We start from the raw sequence: 21043 nt of genomic DNA on the forward strand, positions 1-21043 counted from the left end.
TGGGCCCTCAAGCTTGTGGATATAGTGGGCACACAGAGTAATTCTGTTAGCTGATTAGCATTGCACAATGAAAAGTATTTAATAGCTCAGTTTGTAATGAGCATTCATGAGTAATAGATTAATGAATTCAGTAGGATATTTTAGTAAGACTGTATTAATCTTCATGCTGTCTTGCTAAATAAATTATTTTCAGAGGTATCATCAGAATCACTGTACATTTTCTATATAGCACCATGAATATAATTTACTCTCCATACATATCATTTTTTGTCATGTGACAATGTGAGATAAGAAAGGATAGAATAATTCTGGTGAGTTTTATAACACAGGCTGCTATGCCCATAATAAATGGATGTAACATCATGCCTTGTTATAAACTGACAACGTTATTCACAATCACTCATAAAACTGCCTTGAATTTGATACGCTCCATACATGAGTGCATGCTGTATTCGGCCCATTTACATCAGTGTATGTTGCATCCAGTCTCTTACAAGGTGTGTGTGCATGTGTGTGTGGAGTGAGTGGAAGGCCCCCCTGCTGAGCAACTCCACTACACTGACAGGTGCTTCAGAGAGACTGGGAATGATTTACAGCCATGCGCTTCCACTCAGCCAGATAGACAGTAGTCCAACGAGGCCCTTGTGAGTCCTGCATCATGCACCTGCCCTGAAGCGTGGACGGCAGCACCACCATCACAGTCTGTTTATGTGTCCTTAAACATTGTGCTGTTTGGCTCCATTATTTCAATATTGATTTAGCAAAGTAATTAATATTCTCAGATCTATGTTAAATAAACCTATGAATATTAAGCATATTTGCTTATTTTGTAGTTTAGCTCTATTTATTATCCATTTGAAAGAAACATTCCCCACAACATTACACCACCACCACCAGACTGTACTGTTGACACAAGGCAGGCTGGGTCCCTGGATTGTAAAGAGGTGAGTTTGGCCATTCTCCTCTGACCTCTCTCATCAACAAGGTGCTTATGCCCACAGAACTGCCGCTCACTGGATGTTTTCTCCCCCCCTCCTTCCCAAACCATTCTGTGTAAACTCAAGAGAAAATCTCAGGAGATCAGCGGTTTCTGAAACACGCAAACCAGCCCATCTGGCACTAGCAACCATGTCACAGACAAAAGTCACTGAGATCATATTTTTTTCCCTGTTGTGATGTTTGATGTGAGCATTAACTGAAGCTCTTGACCTGTATCTGCCTGATTTTATGCATGCACCGCTGCCACATGATTGGCTGATTGGATAACTGCATGAATGAGCAGTTGTTCCTAATAAAGTGGCTTATGAGTGTATATACGCTGTGTGGCATATAGATGTGCATAGTAAATCAGGTCCCACAAGACCCAAGTAAAAAATCATGGGGTACACCAGTAGGATACACTCTCAGGAAAAAAAAAAAAGCTGTAACTTTCCTTGTTACTGGACTGAAACCCTGAAGGGTATGTTTTTCATATTTTAGTGTGTTTCTTTCACATGGTAATGTGTAGTGTACTTTTAAAAAGATTTAAAGTACATAGTTGGATCTTTTAGTAACCACTCTTGTACCTTTAAGTTTTAGAGTAATACTTTAAAGGTACACTACATGCACTTTTCCAGGTAAAAATACACACTAAAAGGTGTACCTCTGACAAAGACAGGTACAAGTGTCTGTGTGAGTGAGCAGGACTGGTCAGAATTCCTTCAGGAGCAGGTCCAATTGGTCAAACTTGCTGTGGGAGAGGGTGTGAATGGTCAAAGGTTCTGTAGAAATGGGAAGGATTGGTTAACCTTGCTGTGGGAGAGGGTGTGAATGGTTAATCTTTCTGTAGAAACCAAAGGATTGGTCAAACAAAAAATAATAACTGTAGAACTGAGCAGACGTGGGCAGGATTGATCAAAATTCCTTCAGGATCAGGTGCGATTAGTCAAAATTTGTGTAGGATTGGCTTCTGCTGTGTGAGGGGGTGTGATTGGTCAAAATTTCCCATGGAAGTGTTGACTGGTCAAGTGTTCTGTGGGAAAGGACTGGGATTTAAAAAAAAAAAAAAAAAACATTCACATGCACACCTCCAGAACAATACCAGAAAGAGAAAAGTGCTTCCCTGAGCTGCATACGGAGCTATGAAAGTGTCCTGCTGTCTGTGTTGATTTTACATTGAGTTCCGAGTCTTTTTTAGGAGTCTCTGGAGAATTACCGTGGGGAAACTATGTCTCTCTATAATTTTCATTCAAGAATAAAAAGTATGACCAAATAAATTGATAGCTGTGTGTTTTAACTGTACTAAAAATACATGTGTACAAAGTGTATGTTTTGTAAAAACAGTTATAAATATAGTTCAAGCATAAAATGTGTGAGACCGGGATCCCACCAGGATAAATAAATAGAGAAAATAAATTAATTAATTTAACAATTAATTAATGAATTAATTGAGCGAGCCATGTACAGATACATTTTCCTTTACTAGAAAGACTATTTTGCTGGAGACAACACTTTCTCAGTGTGTTGGCTTTTATTGATAAATGTATACAATTTAATGAGAGCTTACATACTCTATATGGCCAAAAGTTTGTGGACTCCTGACCATCACACCCATATGTGAGTATTCCTCAAACTGTTGAAACAAAATTGGAAGCACACACTTGTATAGGATGGCTTTGTATGCTGTAGTGTTACAATTTCCCTCCACTGGAACGAAGAGGCTCAAACATGTTCAAGCATGACAATGCCTCTGTGTACAAAGCGAGGTCCGACATATGGGTGGGACTTCGCTTTGTTTGAATATATTCATATGAAATATAATGTATAATAAAATATAATACGAAATGTGAATTGTAAATCAGATACACTATATGGCCAAAAGTAAACCTGACCACCACACCCATTTGGAGGCCTCAAACTGTTAAGGTCTGAAATTGTTGTCACAAAGATGGAAGCACATAATTGTCTGGAATGTATTTGTATGAGTGTAATATTATGATTTTGATTGACTGGAACTAAGAGGCCCAAATTTGTCCCACCCTGAAAATGGCCCTGTGCACAAAGTAAGGTCGATAAAGACATGTTTTGCCAAGGTTGATGTGGAAGAATGTGAATATCCTGCCCTGACCTCAACCCCATTTGTTGGGATTAATCCCATCTTTGGGATGAATTGGAATGTGGACTGCACCCCAGGCCTTCTGTGAGATTTCCTGCTTACAGCTGACTGAAATATATGACACTGGGCTACAGAGTAACACATTGAGCTTCCTAATAATGTAACCTGAGACACTGGTGAAAAATAATGGTACATAATAGCAAAAAACATGAATGTACATTCACGGGGGAAAACAACTATTTTATCTTAATTAAGAGAATCTACTTAGAATTGTTTCTGAACAATTTTATTTTGAAAGTTCTGTCTTCCACAAACAGTATTAAGAATTGTTAGAAAATTAGAAAAAAGAAATGCCTACTTAATTGATACAAGAAACTGGCAGTTTGGCCTCAACTTGGCTTCCATAATGAGGAACAGTTTTCAGGGCCATTGCAGGCAAAACAAGAAGGAAAGAAGTTTTTTGATGAAACAATCGTAATGAGTTAATTATTTGCGCTGCTACTTACTTGATGACATTGATATAGGTAACTTCAGTCACTGCATTCTTAGACTGACTGATACGAAGAAATCAATGGCAGAAGGATTCAAAATCCTGTTTTCTCCCCAGCAGATGGCACTGTACCAATGAACCAGTGTCACTCTGTTAAAGCTGGACTGAAGGTCCATTTTTTAAAAGAATGTTTGACTGGGCTTGTATTGTTATATAAGGAACAAAACGGATTTCAACCTTAGAATATTGATAAAATAAAATTTTCCAATGTGTTGCTACTTAGGTTGTATTCAGTTCGCATATCCTAATACCCGAGATACTGTATCTGGTCACATGTCAGAATATCTACCCATCTCTATCAAACACTCATACATAAAAGGAAATTAAAAACAGATTTCCAAAGGAAGTTTGAGTACATCCAAAATTGGTGTGTTTTATTGTACACTCTGTCCGTGATGGTGTAATGAAATATACAAAATGAGAGGGGCAGGCAAAAACTATCCAACAAACAAACAAACAAACAAACAAGTAGTCCATAGAAATGCATCAGGTAATGGAAAAACTTGACAAGGTAACATTGAGAAACATGACGTATACATGCTCAGAGGTAAATGAGTCCGTAAGTGGAAGCAGGTGTGAGTGATAATTAGACATGATGTTGAATGCTGATAGGTTCGAGTAGAGGTGGAAGTGTCTGAGGGTCTGACAGTGAGTTACAATGTAATCCCATTGGAGTGAAGTCTAATGTACTGTTTTAAACATTTCTCTAAATGTGTCTTAATACATTTAATAGTATCTTCCAAATTATCATTGTATGTTCTTGCCATACATACTTGTAACAGTTGGACCATACATTAACTTCATAAAGTACATGAAAATGGCTGGTGAATAGAATCTTATTGGCCTGGAGATGCTGTTTGGTTACAATTTCTATTTTCTGAATACAATAAAATTGTGAACAATTTTGATTAATTTGAAGTTGCTAGAAACATTCAAGGAAACCATCAATATAAAGATCACTAACGCTCCGGGAAAGCTGCATCTTGTAGTGCTGCTGGAAGGCATCGCTGGGGTACATTAGCATGTACATGTCAGCAGTCATAAATTGATGATTTTTTGTGTGTGCAAATGTTCAGTGTGTGAAGTTTGTTAACAATCAATGAGCAGCCAAGAAAGTGAATGTGAAAATCTGGGTATTTTAGAAGTATCAAACAAAATACCTAATAATACTTTTTAATTGTTTGAAATAGTTCTGGATAATGGGTGATCCAGCAGGCTAATATATATATATATGTGTGTGTATATATATATATATATATATATATATATATATATATATATATATATATATATATATATATATATATAAGATTATATATATATAATTTTATATATATATATATATATATATATGTCACTATCTTAATGCCGTTAATTCTTCCTACTATCAGTATGGGAAGAATTCCTCTAAATGGTTATCTGCTTATATCCTAAGGTTTGGCAAAAATAGGCTTCATTAAGAAATCATATTTTAAAAAAGGGTTACAGTAGTATGCATAAATAAACCCTGAGTTCCACCATACTATGAGAAATGCAGTTAAACTACCACATTTGCTATGACCCAACACTGCTGTGATAAGACCGTTTTAAACATGTTTGAGCATAGGGTGTGAGACAGAGTCAAAGCTCCCACCAGTTCCCACCCTCCATTCCTTCACACGTTTCTACTGGCCAATCATTATAGAGGTGGGCAGGCAGATCTGATGCTTCGGTTTCAGACATTGGCTTTATTGACTAGGGTGTAACTGATTGCACTGGAGTGATATTCCAGAGCAGTGACTGATGAAATAGGTTCTGAATTGAAAGAAGTTCGTTCTCAAGTGACACTTGTCTGAGAGGAGTGGGCTTGGCAGGTGAAGATCTAGTATGCGATCTTATGCATATTTGAAGATGACCTCATCTGTGTTGTTCAGAAACGGGAGTGGATAATACATAAGTAGTTGTACTTCGTTACTATGCTTAAGTATTAGTTTGGTGTGTTTATACTTTACTTGAGAATTATTTGAATTTGAATGCTTGTACTCTTACTTAGTTACGTTTCCCAGAAAAAATGGACTTTTTACTTCTTAAATTTTTATTTAGACCTTCAAAGTACTTGGTACTATCAGAAAGGTGTCTTCTTCTTTCATACAGGCAATGCCTGTATGCTACACTCACCATCCACTTTATTAGGAACACCTGTACAACTGCACATTCATGCAGTTTTCTAATCAGCCAATCATGTGGCAGTAGTGCAATGCATAAAATCAGATACAGGTCAACCGCTTCAGGTAATGTTCAAATCAAACATCCGAATGTCAAACATCAAAAAGTGTGATATCTGTGACTTTGATTGTGGCATGGTTATTGGTGCCAGATGGGCTGGTTTGAGTATTTTAGAAACTGCTGATCTCCTGGAATTTTCACACACAACAGTCTCTAGAGTTTACACAGAATGTGCGAAAAACAAAAAACACTGAGTGAGTGACAGTTCTTGGGTGGAAATGCCTTGCTGATAAGAGAGGTCAGAGGAAAACGGCCAGATTGGTTTGAGCTGCCAGGAAGGATACTCATATTATCACTCTTTACAACCATGGTGAGCAGAAAAGCATCTCAGCATGCACGAGACATTGAACCTTGAGGTGGATGGGCTACAACAGCTTAAGACCACTTTGGGTACCGCTCCTGTCAGCCAAAAACATGAATCTGAGGCTATCATGGGCACAGACTCACCCAAACAGGCAGTTGAAGATTAGGGGAAAAAAAAAAACACCTGGTCATTTCCAGTCTTCAACTGTCCAGCTTCAGTGAGTCTGTGCTCATGATAGTCTCAGATTCTTCTTCTTGGATGACAAGAGTGGAACCTGGATGGTGGTATCCATCATAGTGTTTTTTTTGAAAGAGCGAGTGGTTGAACGTTTGTAGGATTTATAGGAAAATATGTTTGTAACCAGCAGATGAACTGATTAGATTTTGGAACTGATCCAAACAGGGTCAAGGTCAAAGAAAGGTCAAATGTCTGAGGTTTTTTCTTCAATAGCTTCCTTTTTGTTTGAAGTATATTTTAAAGGTATTGCTGAAATACAAACTAGTAGCAAGAAGGAATAGATTTGTGACAGAGGCATCCCAAATGACACCACTGGCATCAAGTTCAACTTGTTATGTTGTGTCACTTGACTTTTGCAGGTCAGCAACCAACTCACTATCTCCTTTGAACTGAAAGCACAGGGATGGATGACAGAGTGGTTTTATGTGTATGCAATCTCATATTTTTAACTCTGGGATACAGGAAATGATGAAAAGCAAATATTCAGTAACTGGAAACTAAGAGCAATTTTAAAATAATAGAATGATTTCAAGATAGAAACTATTTTTTTTTGTTTGCTCCTAAATGGCATAACAAAAAAGTGTTCATACTCTTATCGGGAGATTGTAATTTTGACAATGCCACAGGCATCCGTGGTCATGTGACCAAGAGAACAGAACTGGTCCTGCTCTGTCAGTGGGGAGGATGGCATTACTCTCTCCTCTGTCACAGAGCAGCACTAGCCAATCATGGGAACCTCTGACCTCCTGTATGTATGTGGAAGAGAGCAACGAGTGCTTCCCTCCGAGTGTGTCTTGCAGACCTGTGAAGTTGCATGAGAAGCTGTTTGAAAGCATGTGCTTGCCTTCATCCTCCCTGGTTGGTCATTGTTGTGTGATGAGTAAGAATAGCTAGTGGGTGGGAATTGGCAACACCTCAAATTGGAAGAAAAATGGGGTTAAAAAAAAAAAAGAACTTCTGCCTATACTCTTGAAGAGATGATGTAATATCATTCTTCTCTTATAATGTAAGCTTTTATCATTTTTTATGAGTTTTATGAGCCTTATTAGTTTTCTTCACAATTTTTAAAAGAATAAGCATTTTCACAAGGTAACAGGCATCCAGGCCATACAATTTATACACCCAGTAACTGTATGTGGGTTGCCTTTTTTGATTCCCATAATGAGAATATTTTAAACAGGATTCCAATTCACCATTATTTATGATTTACCTTTTCATTTGCATGGCCACTGGGATGTCTGCTGGCAAAGGATGGTCTTCATCAACAAGTTATTTGGCATATATAATCATGCATCATCTAGTTTATCAGCTGTTGGGTTCAGCATTGTGTACTGGAACACTATCAATGCTGGAATGAATATGCATGCCTAAGTCCCTTATAGATTATTCTAGACTGCCTGTGTAAATGTGTCTCTGTGTGCTGCTCAAAAGAATGAAGGCTGATCTGACATTTAAAAGGGCTACTGAAAATGGTATCTCAGTCTAACATGGCACTAAAAATGCAACTGAGCTATAGTCAGGAATAAATATGAGTGACAACAAACTTGCAACTGTGCTCAGACCGGAAATTTTCTGGCCAGCTCAAACTTGTTGGGAGTGTCACATACTTAAATTAGATTCACACTCAGAGAGCCTGCAGTTTAGTACAAACAAATAGTCTCCAAGGTCAAAGTCAAAAGAGGAGATTATAGAAGATTAAAAGAAGTACTGGTGATGAGAATGAGCTTAGCTAGTGAGGAAATCAATGGTGTGAAATGCTCAAGTAGTCAAGCATTGTGCTTTACACCAACAAGGTGTTGGCCAAACATTAAAAGTGAACTTGATTCAGGCTCATCTGCACCTTGCATTTTCAGCACTTTGCACTTGATGAATTTGACTACCATTTGAGAAATTGCAAATCGAAGACTTCAGCGGTCCAATTAAAGCTTACACTTGAGAAAAGGTCACCACCTCTTGGTGTAACACTCAAGTCTATGTGAAAAGCAAAACGTATTAGATCTGTATGTTGGCAAATCAAGTGTTTCAAAACCTCAGGGATATGATTGTCTGAGACAGCCACAGCTGGACCTCTATCCATTATCTATATCATATCCACCTTGGAGTCAATAGAAAGCCAACTGCAAATAATACAGATGTTGCTAATATTAATTAATTAATGTTAATATTAATTAGGAATGCTCAAGTTTATCTCAAAATGAAAATGTAAAAAGATTCCAAGGGACTTATTTGTTTCTGTTCACACATAAAATGGACTGTGCTGTTACATTGGGAAGATGTTGCAGTGGCATCTGCATCTTCAGTTAAGCATAGGAAATGTTCAAGATATCACTTCAAAATTAATGAAATATTTATAATGATTGAACAAAAATTTGAAAAATTCCTAAAAAAAAATTATTAAGAAATATTAATAAAAATTTTCATCCATTATTTTTTTTAATTGTTTTTTTAATTGACTGAATATGAGGTTGTAGACATCTCTTCTTCAAAATCCCTTCTTCAAAATCCCTTCATTCATCACCATGGGGAAAATGAAAGACCTGTCAAATATAAAAGAGACAGATGGAAAATGACCTTGGCAATAGATACAAAGATGGAAAATGAACAGGTTTACCAATGGATAAATAGAAAAAAATATAAGTTACCAGGATAGTCGGTAAAAATGAAGTGTACAGTGAGGGAGGAAAAAAGAGCCCAGCATTTGCAGTTTGGTTGAGTTTGATTGATTCTTGGGGTTGAACATTTTCAAAATAAACTTTTATAGACGGCACCTTCTGCAGCTTCTGAACCTCACTACTGACACTACAATTACAATTAAATTTTTTTCTATGCACACCATCAGCAAGATTGGCAGAACATGACTGAAGAAGTAAAAGCTATAACTACTTTAAAATACAATGGTGGACCATTGATGCTTTCCATCTGTTTTGCAGCTGGTTGTATAGGCTATTGTGAATATTGATGGCATCGTAATTGTTTTAAGTATCACAATATTTTAGCCCAAACATGGGTTTCTCTTCCAAGAAGATAAGACTTGGCTGATTCAAAATATACATCCAAATCAACACAGAAATGGTTGCAGCACACACAATTAACCATAACCATCTCACTCTTGGGATTGAACTCTATTGAAAGTCTGTGGCCTGAATTGAAGAGGGAAGTCCATGTGCACAAAACTAAGAATAAATGGGCTTGAATGGGGCTTTCTGCATGTACGAGTGGGTCCAAGATCCCTATATGATCCCTTCTTCAACTGTTTTAGACATCACAAGAAGAGGCTTAGTGCTGTCATTCTCTCCAGGGGGAAACATCTCCAAATTGTGGTAATAATTTTGGCAAACTTGCGTTTTGCAAAATGGATTGCACTATTTAAGAAAACCTTTTATGTTTGAATATATATTGTTGTAAAATACAATGATAACCTCCCCATGTGTATGCCAAAAATATCTCAGTGCATATGTCAATCATTTTAAATTCCTTTTGCTAGTTTTAATGAAAAGTGCCAGAGATTCTAGACTGTATGCTCCTGAGTTACTACAAAGGGTTCCTGAGCCACAGTGCTTTACTCATGGAATGCTTATGTATAGCCAGGGAGGACGTAGTATTGTACAGTAAGATTTCAGAAAGCCAAAGGAAGTGAGGATGTTGCACACATAATTACCCAACACTCACAATAAAGCTGGCACGTGATGCCTTACCAGCCCTGTTCACACTTGGTATTAACATCCATCTAGGGTGATTGGATCACAAGTGAACAATGCTAAGAACAGGTCTGAATGGGTCAAATGCGTCTAGTCATTTGATCATTAGCCCTGTTCAGACTTGATATTGACATCTTTCTCAAATGATCCGATCACAAGTGGACAACCGAGATGCCTGGTGATTTAATGTGTCTCACCAAAGCAACCCAATGTCACTTCAAAACCAAACCCAAAAATCCTATCCAATACCAAAAGAAAACTCAAACCAAATGTTTATATGGTATAGTTTATAAGTGTTATATATAACAAAGTGGCATTTCCTAATTAAATTGGAAAATGAAAGGTGTGAATATCTAGCCACTCGGGTGATTGGACCACCCGAGATGGATGTTAATACCAAGTATGATCAGGACCAATGGGTGCCAGGTCCAGGCAATTCTTGAATAAAATGTAATTAAACATAACCTTGATGCTGTAGAATACAATTACTACAAGTACAACGATAACTACTTTTTTTTTTTTTTTTGATGTAGGACAACACAGAACTTTAAACCATCATTCCCCTGCTAAGATTTGTTTGTGAAGTGTTAGATGTTAGATCCAAAGAAAGGAGTGTTCAATATGCATGGCTAATATACACTTACCGTCCACTTTTTTAGGAACACTGGTACACCTACACAGTCATGCAGTTATCCAATCAGCCAATCATGTTGCTGCAGCACAATGCATAAAATCATGCAGATACAGGTAAAAAACCTTCTGTTAATGTTCACATCAAACATCAGATTGGGAAAACCTCCCGTGTGTGGAGGCTCTGCAGGCCTTAACACCCTGTTGATGAGAGAGATCAGAGTAGAATGACCAGACTGGTCTGAACTGACAGGAAGTCTATAGTAACTCCAATAAGCACCCTTAGCAATCATGGTGCACAGAAAAGCATCTCAGAATGCACAACACATCAAACCTTGAGGTGGATGGGCTACAAAAGCAGAAGACCACATCAGGTTCCACTGGCAGCCAAGAACAAGCTATCATGGGCACAGACTCACTGAAACTGGACAGTTGAAAACTGGAAAAAGACCATTTGAATTTTTTTTCCTAATCTTCAACTGTCCAGTTTGGGTGAGTCTGTGCCCATGATAGCCTTAGATTCTTGTTCTTGGCTGACAGGAATGGAAACCAGTGTGGTCTTCTGCTTTTGTAGCCCATCCACCTCAAGGTTCGATGTTATGTGTGTGCTGAGATGCTTTTCTGCTCACCACAGTTGTTAAAAGTGATTATTTGCATTACTATATCCTTCTTGGCAGCTCAAACCAATCTGGCCATTTTCCTCTGACCTCTCTTATCACCAAGGCATTTCCACCCACATTTTCCTTCACTCAGTGTTTTTTGTTTTTCACACCATTCTGTGCAAACTCTAGTGACTATTGTGTGTGAAATTCCCAGGAGATCAACAGTTTCTGAAATATTCAAACCAGCCCTTCTGGTACCAATACCAGAATACCTTCTGGTGAATAGTAACTGAAGCTCTTGACCTGTATCAGCATTTTTTTTTTTTGCATTGTGCTGTTGCTATGTGATTGGCTGATTAGATAAATGCATGAATGTACAAGTGTTCCTAATAAAGTGGATGGTGAGTATAAGTAAAGAGATCTCAAGGAGAAGAATGACATCTTTGTGTGAAAACCTGAAAACCTTTCTTACAGAGGTTTTTAAGGGACACCAGGAAAAATAAGACCATTTGGAAATCATTTACAGATGAGTTGACATGTTGGTTGGTTAAGATGACCTGAGATGTGCTCCAAAAAGCATATGGAGGATGGTGTGTCCAAAACAATTTCTGAGTTATACCCGCTGCACATCTTTACTATTTGTTGAAACAGAATGATTTATAATCCAGCAGCACAAGTGGCACAACTGGTAGCGTTGTTGCCACACAGCGCTAAGGTCCCCTGTCTGTGTGGATTTTTGCATGTTCTCCCTGTGTCTGTGTGGGTTTTCTCTGAGTTCTTTGGTTTCCTCTTACCCCCCATGTAGACGGACTAGCTACCCTAAATTGCCTGTAGGCACAAATCACTGTGTGAATGTGTGTGCATGGTGCAGTGTGATGCTATAACACCCTATCCAGGGTGTTTTCCCACCTCATGCTCATTCTTCCAGGGATAAACTCGAGATCCTCCGTGACCGTGATCATGATAAAGAGGTTACTGAAGATGATTACAATGTAATCCGAGAATATAGTTAAAGAGATGGTTCAATAATTAGGACTTCATCTGTGTTGTAGAAGTTTAGTTCATGGATGGTGAATTTGCATTATACTCTATTGCCTCTAACTCTTCTCTGTCTCTATAGCAAACACTTTCAGTATGTAGCCTATGTCTACATTGTGGAGTCCACTGTGTAAATGTTAGTGTGATTAAATTAGCATTAACTTGATTAACTTTCATGTCTGTTTCATACTGTCTCCCTTATGTCGGATGAATTTGTATTAATGCTTTTTGAAGTGCGTTTGTATTTGATAATTGTTTGCATGCTTTTAATTTTGTGTTTGTGCTGTGAGTATGTGGTTCATTATGTATGAGCTGACCACTGTAATTTAGTAATAGGAAAAAAAAAATTGTTTATCTCACCCATTAATTGCTCTTTAAATGTTCTCTGAAAAACAGATGTGCTGAAAAACAGATGTGCAAAACTGCAGTGGCACAAACTATCATCAGTTGCAGAGGTTACATCTTCAAGAAGTGAATGATTAAATAGACACTGTCGGAGTTTTATATAGAAAAACAAAGTTTAACAGCTTAGTTGATATAAAAAGAGGTTTAGCGAGTGAATAAAACTTGGTATAATGCGTTTTTCTTACCAAGCAAATAAAAATCACTGACAGACAAGAATGATTGTATATACAATATGGTAATTTCTTGGAACACACTGTCATGTTACCATATACCACATCTTTATCCAACTTCAAATAGTCTAAATATCATGTGCAAATATCTGATTTTGAATCTCATTTAAATTTAACAACTATTTGATTGCCAAGAAGACTTTCTTCCATAATGTCATGTCTAGTGCTCCACTAGTCTACTTTTTCCCCAACAATATCTGGGATGGGTATTAGTTATTTAAGAGTACAGCCTGAATAATTTTGAACTATGCAGAAGAACTTTTTTCCATTATTGCTTATGTCTTGTACCATTTATAACTATTTGCTTTAATTATTTAATGCACAGGTTGTACATATTTCTACACACCAAAATTTGTATGCATTCAAATTCATCCTATGATACCAACTCCTGCAATCACTTTTTTTTTGTTACACATGTATACTTGAGATTAGCAAAAGACATATTTTATTTATTATTATTTAGTAAACTTGCATTGACATGGATGTCAAAGATTCTCATTTAACCGTCTTTTTACACTAGTGAAATTAATTTATCCTATAACAGCTATGTTTGAATGATATGACAAATGTCAAATTCCTTTTGATAATTTTACAATGTTTCTTGACTGCTTTCATTATAACAGGAATCCTATTTTTTCTAATTCCATTTTTACTTGTTTTCTCTTCTTTTATATTCTCTTTCTGAACTACATTCTACTTGTAGGCAAACTTTTAGGAAGTGGACCAGAGTGATTTTAAATAGCATGGAGTATGACTAATGATGGAAACATGTTAAAATCATTGCAAGAAAGTCCTTGGAAGACAAATGAATTTTCAGCAGAATAATTAACTTAATTAACAAATTTGCATGCATATTCATCAAGCTATTCAAGTCTCTCCAGCTCAGCTTGATGAACGTTGGTGTAATAACCATCTCATTTACATTCTGCCATCCACCGCCTTTTGTAGATGAAAATGAAAACTAAAGAAAATAGGGCACACACATATGAATGTGCTTATCTTCATGTATCATCTGAAATAGACCTCTGCCTCTCTTTTAGTCTGTCTCTATATATGGCACTACACAGTTAAAATACATTTATCATAATAAGATATTGGTGTAAGGAGCTCCAGAGATTCTTCTTTGGCCTTCTCTTGGTGTGCCTGTGTTGCCTGCTCATGGGCTGTGCCTGTGCTTCATGCCCCTACCCCCTCCACACTCTCCTGGGTATAGAGCTGGCAGTGGTCCCTGACTCACGGCTCTCCGGGGCCGGCAGACTGTGGCGTGTAGAAATTGCCGCTCTCTCCATTCTCTCACTGTCTCCGCAGGGCAATCTTAAAAGGCAGCAAGGTGTAACGGCACAGACTGGCAGCCTGGCACACAGCGCCGGAGGATACCAGCATTACTGACAATCAAGCCGTACAACCCCACCCCTTCACACACACCAGTACACACATTTGTCTGTGCAGGCATTTAAGTGTGCTCTTTGGCGCAGCATGTGTTTGCACAAAAATCTATGCTTAGTATTTGTTCTATTTGTTCTCAATACGTAGTAGAGTTCAGATTTTTTGTTTGTTTTCCCTTTTCATTTGGTATATGAATATGCGCATAAAGGCAGATACTGAATTGTGAAAAAGTACTATGGGTTTATCATTTCTTGTCAGCTCAAATTTACGAGAGTATGTTTCTTTGCATATGGGACAATTAAGAGGTGACAGCAATTTGCAAACACATTGGAGAGGTTCATTAAAATTGTTCTGGAATAGAGAAATCAGCCGTAGGCCTAACCTGAGTTCATTCTGACTGCGCATACTTGTGATAATTTGAGCCGAACACAACATATGTTCGACATATTCTGAAGAGCTATGTTTCACAAAGCATCACAGCTTGCCGTAGATTCATTCATGATCTTTACAGAGGAAGAGGTTAGTATAGCAGCTGAAAAGTTGTTGATCTATATATATCATCTACACTAATGCAGTCATCAGCATTTATGTGAGAGCAGTGCTTCATTGCTGCAGCAATGAACTTCTAAAGAATTTAGTAACGGAAGGGAATCAATTCATCTCAAACATTATTATGTAATGTATAAATAATGGGGTACCCCAGGGCTGAAGGCTTCCTGGGATGAAACCAAATGAAAACAATACAAAACTGCTGAAACCTCATATCTCCACAAAAAAGAACTTCACAGCTTTTTTTTGTGCTACATCTGTGTCTTGAACAATTTAAATTCTAGGCACACTAATTAGCTCTATGGTATTTTCTATATAAGATACGGAAATGTAAAATGAAAAATTTCATTCATTTGTGTGTTCATTTGTTTGTATGTGCATGGCTATGCATGTTTTGTTTTTCTTGATGAACAGAATTGAATTTGAAACATTCTGCTTAGAGCAATATGGCCCCATTATCATTTTTTCTAACTTATCAAAGGGGTTGAGACCCGACGGCGACATCGGCACCAACATTTTAACTTATCATCCACTGTGATTTGAAAAGTAAAATGCCAGAGGGTTTGAGCAACTTGAAGGGTCCTTTGAAGGTGGCACATCCCCAGTAATTCAAAGCAAAACATGGCATAGCCTTACAGAACCCAGACCATGCTGCGCATCGTTCTACTGGTACCATGCAGAGAGCGTTTGATGGTGGTATGGGGAAAGTTCTGAAGAAAGTCCCAAATTCACAGAGGAATTTGATTACCTCTATCCATTATCCGCACAGTGAGTGATGGAGCCGCTAACCATCTGTCATCTGTTTCATTTGCATCATCAACACCTGCCTGCCTGTTTATTGCTCACCATTTTCATAACCCTCTCACACTTTTTTAGGGCTTTGATAGAATCTAAAAATTGTTGTTAAAAGACAAACGAATGCACTTGAGCTCTGAAAAGCATCTTACAGTTCAATCCTGCACAAGTGAATCTTTTGATCTTTTTCATTTGATATTTATTAGTATGGCAAACTGAAATTGAGAAATGTTCACGCTTGACAGACATTACTTTGACACTGGAAGCATGAAATATGTTTAGCTCACCTGTATCGTAGAACAGAGCTACGTGATGGTCTGTGTATTAGCATTGTGGAATAGCTCAATGTAAAATAGCACAGACTAACTAACGAAAGCTGAAATCATGTTGTTTGAGCCTTAGCTGTGGCCACTCCTGTTATTTCTTTGTGTGTGTGTGTGGTGTGTGTGTGTGTGTGTGTGTGTGTGTGTGTGTGTGTGTGTGTGAGTGTGTGTGTGTGCATCACTCTCTCTCTTCTCCTCCTCTCCAGGTGGCGTCTGACACTACAGAGACTGAGGGGTTGGGCTGTGGCTCCAGCTGGTGATACACGTTCGACCATGACACTTTTTTGGAGTGGGCCCAAGAACAAAAACCACTCCCACTCCTGTCTTCAACCACTTTTGCTACAACAAAAAACCTGCAAAGTTCAGCCAAACTGCTCCGTAAATACCTGCGAAAAACCATCCAATCCAGTGCCTAGAGAGCAGCATTCTCTGGAATGCCTACCAATAACATGCTGGAAAATAAGCTCCCAGCACAGAGGGTGCATGTGACACAAGAGCTTCTAAGTGGCAAAGATGAGGTCCATTGGATACATAGGCAAAATCTTTTACAACCACGAGTTGAAAGATGATAACAGTTATTTGCTTTAGTGAATCCAAAAAAAAGGAATTTTTATGAAGAAATTATATTCAGAGAAGGAAGAATTTGGAATAATGCAGTTTCATTGGATTTCTTTTTTGTGGTATTCCTTAACAGATGTGCATGTTGGACCGTGGAACTGGTTGAATTCCTTTAAAGCTTGAACATTTCCCCTGCTGTTGTTGATGCAGGGGGATTCAGGCATTATCATTCAGTGATGCTGCCTCCCTCCTATCCACCCCTCATCCTCCCTGAAAAACTACACACACATGCACATGCAGAAAATATGCCACATATGTGTACACATAACTACAACAATGCAGCCAATTAGTGTGTGAGAGTGGTGTTAACCTGTGACTATTCGTTAAGAAAAAGAACACGCTCAAGCCAAACTAATAATAATAATAATAATAATAATAATAATAATACATTTTGTTGGTGTTGTTTTATAATTGTTTTACTGACACTCGTGAAACAAAACAAAATGTTTCTTAGACAGAAAACACACCCAAGCTACTTTTACTAAACCTAATAATAATAATAATAATAATAATAATAATAATAATTTTGTTGTTATTGTTCTTTAATTGTTTTACTGACATACTCAAAACAAAACAAAAAAAAATAGAGAAAAAAACACACCCAAACTACTACTACTACTACTACTACTAATAATAATAATAATAATATTAATAATCATCATCATCATCATAAGGATCTATATGAAATGTATAAACCATTTTATGAAATGGCATACAGCCTTAATGATATACTGTTAAATTGGTTAGCATTTCTGTTTAGAAAATGCTTTAGTTTTTGCCTACAGTGGAGTTGCATCTGCCATGTACAAGGGATTAGCATTTAGAAATTGTCTGCACTGTATACTGTGACAAAAATTTACAGCATTCAGTTTGATGCCAAGAGACCATTTGGTCCTTGTGCCTGTGCCTCTTCACTCTCAGTCTCACCCCCCTTCCTCACACACACATGCACACGATTCTTTCATTTTCTCACATTCATTCTTTGGTTGATATGAAAATCTCAGCGTTTCACATATTACATATTGAGCAATCATTAAGAAAATCAATGTCCTAGAACAATCTATTAACATAAAACCAACATTAATAATTCTCTCTTTAAATTGATAGGCAAACTGTTTGTCTTCTCAATTTACTTCTGACCATCACACACAAAATCTGAAGTTGCTGCTTTATTGTGTTTCAAAATTCCTGATCGCATGTTGTCTCATGACAACAAAACAAGAATTAACACTGACCACAACCACAGTGTTCATCTACTTTAGAAAATCAGATGTGTTGCGGCTCACAGAATGCTCTGACCATTCGTTTCCTGCCCAACCTTCCCTATTTATTTTAAACCAAATCTTAATTAATACCTCTACTTAATCTGACAGCACTTTTCAGCACTTTTTCTTTCTAGCCACAATTTAACACAATTAGAGGTTGTAACAAATTAGCGCTCGTGTAAGCAGTACTTCACCAGGTGAATGAGAAATTTTCACAATTTCTTTCAAAGGTGATGAAAGTGACAGTAAAAGTCAAATGCCCTTGTCACAGAGCCTCCCCCCTCACAGACCCAACACTGGCTCCTCAGCTCCTGATTGGTTCCCTCCTGCTCCGACTCTGTCCTGACACTACCTCTCCTTATTACCTGCCCTTGTTCTCAGTTCAAGTGCTCATTAACACATATGTATACACTCCTGTTTCCTGTAGTATTTTGCAGTCTTGCTGATTTATACTAGTGCTGCCTGGTTATATGCCTAGTCTCCTTGCCTAGCTTTTTCCCATGTTCTAAAAATGTAATATATTTGTTCCTGTTTAAATATTATAGATTTGATTTTGATAACCCCATCTGCCTGCATTTTTGACCAGGTGTCCTGGACAGTCACAAATAAAGCAACTCTGCACATGCATCTTACTGCTTATGAGTCCCATACATTATAGCCATCATGTTTTGGATGCAGTTAGAGCTCTTTGGCATGCTGCTAATATTTGATAAACTGTTGATCTGACAAGGTTAAATGCTTCTCTGAACTTCACAGTAGCTGAATTGTCTGGACCATTTCCAGGGTATTGAGCCAAAGACCTCAGGTCAGACACGTGTTTCGGTAATGGCTGGACCCTAGTGCACACTGAAATCGAGAAATCTCACTGCAGACCTTTTTCTGCACAAGATATTTATAAGAAGCCTCCAGTCGTTTTTTTTCCATTTGGTTTAAACGTGGAATACAAATGACCTTTTTGTCCAATTTCCTTTTTAAATGGCCATTAAACGTGCTTCTGATTAGCCGTTGTCTAGTACAGACAAACTTCATGCAATTTGTCCAAATGGGAATAGGTCCTACATATTTAATATCAGGCTTTTAAATTCACATTAAGAGCCCTGTGGGTTGATGAGATCAATGCTCTGATTAATTGGATCATAGTGGGTCAACTTTACAATACTTAGAACTTACTTGATTTCTTGTAATAAGAGGCCTTTAACAATATGGCATTTAAACTGGCCCATGTCTTGAATGTATCGATTATTTTTCCTCTCTCAGTAAATCCATAAACAAATATGTGCTAGGAAGAATCCTATCACTTCCGTGTTATGGAGTACATATTGATCTCGGTCAGCATATACATTGGGTAGCTCATAACTCCTGATACTAAAACACTTGCACCATGCCAAGATAATAGGAGAATGTGCCAAGTTCAGAAATAGGGGCGTTCTTTCAACCAGGACGAGTGCCAACCTGACACCAATCTAATATGTAAACGAGTTGCTGGCTGACGATGTGGTTGCAACTTCTGTTTGGAGGATCACCTGCACCCACCTCTCAGAGGACACGCTTTTCAAAGGGGCTTAGCTCCTTAAACCTTCTAATTAAAATGAGAAATCCCTCTGCCTCACCCCCCTCTGCCACCAGCACTGCAAAAAAGATTATTAGGAATTTAATGGGGAAAATTCTGTGTCCCACACCATCTGCGACCCGGGACTTGTGGAGAATTTTGGGAACGATGACAGAAAGGATGAGAAAGAGGGAGAATGTGTGTGTGTGTGTGTGTGTGTGTGTATGTGTGTGTGTGCACGTGCATGTGAGCGAGAGAGAGAGAGAGAGAGAGAGAGAATGACAGCTCTCTCTCAGCCAAGTGGAGGTGGAGGTGTGAAGAGAAGGCCATAGCCCCACACAGATAAATCAACATCACGCGAGCACAACATTTTTCACTTTTAATTACCCGGACGTTATTATTAACAGGCTATTCATTCTGAGCCTTGTCTCACAGGCACTCAGGTGTCTGTTACCCAGGGCTACTGAGTGAGCCTTTGGTAGTGACAGTGAACACACTAGAGCCTTTTATTGCATGCACATGCTGTATGCGAGGCTTCAAATCCCACAGAAGTCCAAATTCCACTATTCATAGTGAAAAAATTAGCATTTAATACGTTTTGATGACCAGCACTGCAGTTTACACGTGTACATACCGACATCATGCATACACAAAGAGAACACATCATATATGACAATATAGACAGCATCTTAAATGTAGAAGTAGGAGAAGGGCAGAAGCTGAGATGACAGGGACACGCAGACAAGAAGGATGAGCAATAAGCGCTGAGCAATAGCACAAATGATTCAGATACCTAAGCGACTCACCTACAACCAGCCACCCACATACACACCCACACACATTGCAATACCATATGTTCAATCATACCATTAACACTGTTCACATACATTAATGCTGTTCAAGCTGCTTATTTTAGACATTCTGATGACATATCAAGAAAGTTGTGTACTGGTATTTTATGTCAAATGGTCAGAAAAAAACATTAAACATACAGAAATAGTGGTCTCTGTTGTTCTGTGAGGAGCATTTTGCTGGCATCATTTGGATCCATTTGTCACCTTCCAGGAGTGGATCACTGAATTCCAGTACTAACTCTAACTGTTCGTCTAACTTTATCCTACGATGAAACATTTCTATCCTGATTGCAGTGGTCTCTTCCAGAGTGACATTTCCTCCATCCATAGGGCATGAAGGTTCACTGAATGGTTTGATAAGTATGACGATGATGTAAATCATATGCTGTGGTCCTGACAGTCACTAGAGCTCTACCTGATTGAACTGGTGTGTTAGACAGCGCTCTCCACCACCATCATCAAAACACAAACTGAGAGAATATTTTGGACGAACAGTTCCAGAGATGTGTAGTATCTATTCGAAGGCAAACTGAAGCTCTTCTGGCAGCAATACCTTACTAAGACGCTTGATGTTTTTCCTTTAATTTGGTTCACACCTGATATGTGTTTTGCTGATGATTAAACAGTCAGTGTTAAATGTTTCACGTTTTC

The 21043-nt window shown here is 38.0% G+C and overlaps 1 protein-coding gene across 5 annotated transcripts in view; it reads left to right on the forward strand.

Moving 5' to 3' along the window:
• irgq1 (immunity-related GTPase family, q1) overlaps positions 1-21043 on the forward strand; it is a 41669-nt gene extending 20626 nt beyond the window's left edge. For 2 of the 5 annotated variants that reach the window (XR_008301604.1, XR_008301603.1), the window contains one exon: positions 522-2053. The gene's annotated coding sequence lies outside the window, so the exon portion shown is untranslated. Of the gene's footprint in view, positions 1-521; positions 2054-14361; positions 16289-16312 lie in introns of those variants that run through there. The other 3 variants (XR_008301605.1, XR_008301602.1, XR_008301606.1) reach the window with 3 other exon arrangements.

The sequence above is a fragment of the Pangasianodon hypophthalmus genome, chromosome 1, assembly GCF_027358585.1.
Source record: "Pangasianodon hypophthalmus isolate fPanHyp1 chromosome 1, fPanHyp1.pri, whole genome shotgun sequence".
In the NCBI taxonomy this organism is placed as follows: domain Eukaryota; kingdom Metazoa; phylum Chordata; class Actinopteri; order Siluriformes; family Pangasiidae; genus Pangasianodon; species Pangasianodon hypophthalmus.